This window comes from Amblyomma mixtum, chromosome 8 (genome assembly GCF_055824585.1).
Source record: "Amblyomma mixtum isolate Tamu chromosome 8, ASM5582458v1, whole genome shotgun sequence".
Lineage (NCBI taxonomy): Eukaryota > Metazoa > Arthropoda > Arachnida > Ixodida > Ixodidae > Amblyomma > Amblyomma mixtum.
The window spans coordinates 21,490,752-21,496,693 of record NC_143019.1 but is presented as its reverse complement, the minus strand read 5'-3'; the positions used below and the strand labels follow the sequence as shown (position 1 = coordinate 21,496,693).

Sequence of the window (5,942 nt, the reverse complement as noted above, 5' to 3'; positions counted from 1 at the left end):
TTCACAACGACCCGCAGTCTGCTCATTCCGGCGCCTTTAAAACATACACGCGACTCCGTCTCCGCTATTATTGGCGCGGTATGTCCACCTACGTCCGCAAATACGTCCGCTCGTGCCCTGACTGTCAACGTCGCAAGCCGGCTCCTCACCACTCAGTCGGCCAGATGCAGCCTCTCCCTTGCCTTTTCCGTCCTTTTGACAGAGTTGGAATTGACCTCTACGGCCCCCTTCCTTACACTGCTGCTGGCAACCGCTGCGTTATTGTAGCCGTCGACCACCTCACGCGTTACGCCGAAACCGCGGCTCTTCCTGCTGCTACGGCACCACACGTTGCCTCTTTCATCTTGCATCACTTCATTCTTCGCCATGGAGCGCCTCGAGAACTGCTGAGCGACCGTGGGCGCGTTTTTCTGTCCGAGGTCGTGGAATCTCTTCTCAAACAGTGTAAGATCACTCACCATACCGCCACGGCCTACCATCCTCAGACTAACGGTTTGACGGAACGGTTTAACCGCACCTTGGGCGATATGCTGTCGATGTACGTGTCTTCCGACCACTCCGACTGGGACAGGATCCTGCCGTTCATCACCTACGCCTACAACACCGCCACGCAGACCACCACCGGCTTCTCGCCATTTTTTCTCCTCTGCGGGCGCGAACCTTCCTCACCACTCGACACAGTACTTCCTTACCGGCCCGACGTGTCCGAGTGCACCACTCTTTCGGAGGCGTCCAAGCATGCCGAGGAGTGCCGTCAGCTCGCTCGGTCGTTAACATCCGGCGAGCAGGGGCGTCAAAAATTCCGTTTCGACACAAGCCACACTGATGACAGTTTTCTACCCGGTTCTCTCGTCTGGCTTCACGTGCCGTCTACCTCACCTGGCCTTTCGTCCAAACTTCTCCCCAAGTACCACGGACCTTACCGCATCGTAGAGCGCACTTCCCCGGTCAACTACATTGTCGACCCGGTGACACCCTCCACAGATCAACGCCGACGCAGCCGCGAGACTGTTCATGTGTCACGCCTGAAGCCGTACTATGACCCGTGTGTGTTGTCGTCTCCCTGACTCGCCAGGATGGCTTCGCCTTCAGCCCGGGGGTGATTGTAAAGAGGAAGATGAGCAGCGGCGGCCGCCGCTCCGCTAGCGCGCGGCGCGAGATCGCTGGCTGGATGACCGAAGCTCGGACCGGCATTTTGGCTATCTGTCGCTAAGTTCCTTTCCCCGGAAATCCTGCTACAACATCATTTTTAGATTTCAAAATTCCGCGTCTGAGAGCCTAGAACAGTGATCTTTTATATATATGTAATAAAGAGAGTTGGGGTTTGCTGCCCCAGCGGCTAGCGCCGACGAAGGATACGAAGAAGATAGAAGACGAAGCTGACGAAGCTCGGCCAATCCCCCGCCGTGGGTATGTGCCATTCAGCCCGAGGACATCATCATCATCATCGGGAGCGCGCTTGCGAACGCTGGCCTGCTGAGCAGCACCGCTTGAACAAAGACCGGCCGTTCACACTAATTGTGCGAGTTGTCTCATTACAATATTTCAGTTCTAGGCAATAAACACAGGCAGGGGCATGTCAGAGGCAGCAATGAACGAGCAGCGTTCTTTATTGGTCACGGTGTGAAATCTGGAGCTTAACAAAAACTGCTGCCAGGTGCACGCGCATAAATGCGTCTAAGCTGTCTTCCCCCCCCCCCCCCCCCCTTGTTCTCGGCCCGGGGATAATCAGGGCAGCACCTCGAATCTCACCCTAATCTGGTCATCTTTCACATAGCCGTCACTGATGATATCATCGAGGTCAATCGCAATTGTGGTATGAAGTCCCGCAGAATCGTCTGAGGCTACCGGCTTTTGACAAACAGGATCATTACCAGAAAAGTAGTATATGAGCTCACGTTCCGCCCCTCCATTTGGGTGCACAACGGACAGTTTTATTGTTGGCTTTAACGGCCACTGAAGAGCGTCGTCCATGGCACCACTGTACAAACAGAACCAAGCATGGAGTGACATTTTTCGCGTTGCATTTTGAATGAGTAGCAATCCAGGTGACATATAATAGCCGCATAGATATACTTTATCTCCTTTGTACTGGGACCACCCATCCTTAAAAGCTTTTTCTCGGAGGGATTGGAAGTTTTTCACGAAAAACTCGCAGCGCCTCACCTGCCTTTCACTGTGTCCCAACACTCCGTCGCTGCAGTCTCCTGCATTCTTTCTTTCGGTCATGCCTTCCTTAATCTCCTTTATTCCACCTAAAATCTGGGAAGCCTTTTCAAGGATCTCCCCGGCCGCTTCTTTCGACTCGCCTATCACTGCTTTTTCCAGTCTATCCAGGCGGTCGAAAAGAATTACCATACCCTCGCTGTTGGCAACCCAACGTTCCCTCGTATCCTTCCTAAACCCTGTTATTTCATCGAAGCATTTTTTCTGAGTCTCCCTTTGTTCTGTCCTTCCTTGGACCACTTCTCGTCCCATGGTGTCATTCAGAGCGTTAATACCGCTCCGCAGTTCACTCAGTGCTTCTTGGCAGTTGTTCACGCCGTGAACAACTTCACTGAGCCGGTCACTATTGGCGCCGCTTCCGACGAGAAGACGCTCAAGAAGTGCTTTCATTTCGTCTGCCCGTCCTTCTAAGCTTTGATTGAACGATGCCAGAAGCGCCGCACCGTTTCTGCAGCTGGCCTCCCCTCCGCACTCGGGTGCAGCAGGCGTAGCAGTGGTGCAGCAGTCCGATCTAAAATGCCTGCAGACGTCGCTGCAAAGAACAACGGCCGAGCATTTGGGGCAGCAGATGGAATGGTATCCGCATTCTCGATGGAAGTGCTGGACGATCTTGGATGCAGGCAGTACTTCCCCGCAGTTACTTTCCTTATTCCAGCATTGGACCTGCAAGTGATAAAGCGCACAGCGCTTTTACAACGCTAAGATCGAGACAAACACAAAATTCTGCTGCACTATTTTTGTAACTTACGTTCAGGCTTTTGGAAACCAAGCGCTTTGGCGAATGCCGAGGGATTATCAGAACGTTCGTGATTTTCAATTTAGACAGTCGAAAAAGAACCGGCATTACAATTGATGCGAAAGATGCAAAACAATCTTTGAAATCAGCATGAGCAGAAGGGGGTACATTTTACAGCTCGACTTTTAGCGGTTCACTTCTAGTGCGATTGGCGTCGGAGTTGAAGCCCATCACGTGACCAGCGCAGCTCACGCGACCTGCGCGCCAAGATGTCACCGCAAGATGCGCCCCCTAGCCGCAAGCGCGCCATGTACGAAGGCAAGACCGTTCTGTACGAGCTTCCGTTGAAGCCAAGGGCTGGCCTCTCATTGCTGAGAGTTAAGTTACCACAAAGACATTTTAACGATGGTTACTTGCTAAATTTTTCGACCGTACATGCCGGCGGAGAGGTTAAGGACGCATTGTGCGAGGCGTTCAAGCTCGATATTTCTCCCAACATCAGCTGCGTCAGTTAAAATCATTACTGAGAACGCATAATATCAGGGGAATTTTTTTCAGTAATGGTGTCGATCACTGTTGGTCAATAAAAGATCACATAATTCAACAGAACGGAAATGAATCGACAACCACATGCCGCCAGTGCGTTCCGAACCCACGAACTCTGCATTTAGTGTTGTGGTACCCTACCGCGTTAGTTACGCCTTTTACGTTCGAGCGCATCTGCTTTGCATGTAGCCTCACTTTTAATCAGGTTTAAAGCGCTCCATGAACGCGCACCTCTAGCTTTCGGGAATTTGTCGCTTCCTTCCTCCTTCCTCCTCGCCCAACAGCTTACCTAGTCCTTCTAAGGAATGTGTAGCTTTCGAGCCGTGAAGAAGAAACCACGATAAAAATCAAACTTCATGCATGATATGCCTAAGCCTCTAGAAAATGACACCAGCGTCTCACAGGGCTCATTAAAGGCCCTCTATAACAAGTGTCTACATTCGCAGAACAGTTGCACAAAAGACAGAGTCATTCCTTTTTTCGCACTTGCCTTTCTTTTCAGCAGCTCCTCGACGGGGAACTCGTTCAGTTCGACGTCATCCTCGTCACAGCGATGTCCGTCGAGCGGACACACAATGGCGTCGTCCTGGGCGCACTGCTCGTAGCAAGCCTCTCACAGAGTGTGTGCGCACGGAAGAAACGCGGTCCTCTTCCGCACCAGTCCACAGACGCCGCATACTCTGTATGACGGAATGGGTTTCACGAAGCGTAGGGGCTTCCAGTCGAGCTCCACGGAGAAGCCTACCACAGTGTACTGCCAGATTTCAGGAGGCATCACTCCAGGCGTCCACTCTTAGCTCGGCGGTGTGCACGATCTGACTTTTTCCGCCCCTCGGAATGCGCGCTCTTATCGCTTTTTGCTTGCTCTGCTCTCCCCCCCCCCCCCCCCTTTCTTTTTTCTTGCCGGTCGTCAAGGCGGCAACGCCCCCAATACCAGCTGCCTCTCGTTCCTCGCCTCGCGGACGCTGTTCATGCGGCGAAAGTTATCAGTAATGCAGCCTTCGTAATGCCCTCCTTCAAAAAATGAAAAGAAAGGAAAGAAGAACCCCGATAGCAAGCTGCAAACTAGGCGACCACAACTGCTCCCCCATATACACCGAGTGGTTCACAGCTTTAAAAACGTGGCAAGCCGCTACGACGTACAGAATTTGTCAACAATATACAGCCCAAGGGCTTTGCTTTCAAATCGTGCAGCGGAGCTTTTGAGCACATTTGATAGTCCTAAGCTTTGGAAGCATGTGGACTTAAGTTCTTCCCGCCTTCGTGAGATTAGAGTCCCTGAGTATGCTAGAGGTGTCGCCCTTCGGAGCCCAGAACCGACCCCTGGGGCTGTATACTTTTGACAAACACTGTACCGGTCGTGTTCTCCGCACCCATAAAGCTGTGTGGGTTGTGCTCACAGATCGGGCAAAAGAAGAAACCCGAGTGCGATAAGAGGCATGACAAGTCTGTTGTTTCCTGCGCCGTCAGCGTGGTGCATGAAATCCCATTGACATCTGGAAGTGTCTACATAGGCCAGACGGGGCGTTGCATCATTGACAGGGCACGGGAGCATAAGAAATCGCTAGAGAACGGAGGGGGGGGGGGGGGGGGGGGGGGGGGTCGAATTGGCCTCCCCACTGTATAGATGGAGAGTGTGAGACAGTGCTTAGAAGTATTAGGATTCTAAGCAGAAGTGGCGATCAGGTGGCACGTGAAATGATTCAAGCCTTTAGGATTAAAAATAAGGGTCGCACGTGTATTAGTGACAGGTCTGTATAGCTCATCGAAGAAATGAAGTTTGCTGTCTGGAAACGTTTTTATAAAGACCTGCACAGCTAATTATTCACTCTTCTTTGTCTTGCGTCCGACGCCCAAAACCCGTGTGTTATTGCTGTGGTGCTTTTACTGTGATCTTACTTTGTTTTTTTTTTATCTTACTTTGTTTTTGTTTTGCTTTTAAGTTTGAGGTATTGACTGACTGCTTTTGCTGTTAATGCATGACACTTTTTTCTACGTTTCATTGACACTGCTATTGCTTAGATTTGTCTGGGTTATTTTTCTAACATTTGTCATAAGCTTGCACTTTAAGTACACGGGGTAGGAGAACCGTTCTGCGATTTGCGTTTAGCCTGGTCATTTGCAGATTACTTGTTACTTTCTGGGTTGAGAGCGATAGTGTTGTTAAATGGTGAGTGAGGGTAATAAATATGTCCCTTTTCTTCCAATAAATAGTTGGTAGCGTTCGCACGTGTTGTCCTTTTCTTTATTGTGTTGTCGGCGTGGTGCCGCAATGTTTTCAGTCATGCACCATATCTCCCCACGGGCCGTCATTCTTCGTCGTTGGCTCTGCAGGGCAGCAATATCTATTTTATACGGACAGGAACAGAAAAATAATTTCACGAGTTGCCGTTGGCGTATGGAGAAAATCGGGATTGGTCGAGAGGAGCGTGAA

The 5,942-nt window shown here is 51.0% G+C and overlaps 1 pseudogene; it reads right to left on the bottom strand.

Annotated features, from left to right (window-relative positions):
• Positions 1-1,728: 1,728 nt before the first annotated feature.
• LOC149331656 (uncharacterized) lies at positions 1,729-4,300 on the bottom strand (annotated as a pseudogene).
• Between the last annotated feature and the right edge of the window lie 1,642 nt (positions 4,301-5,942).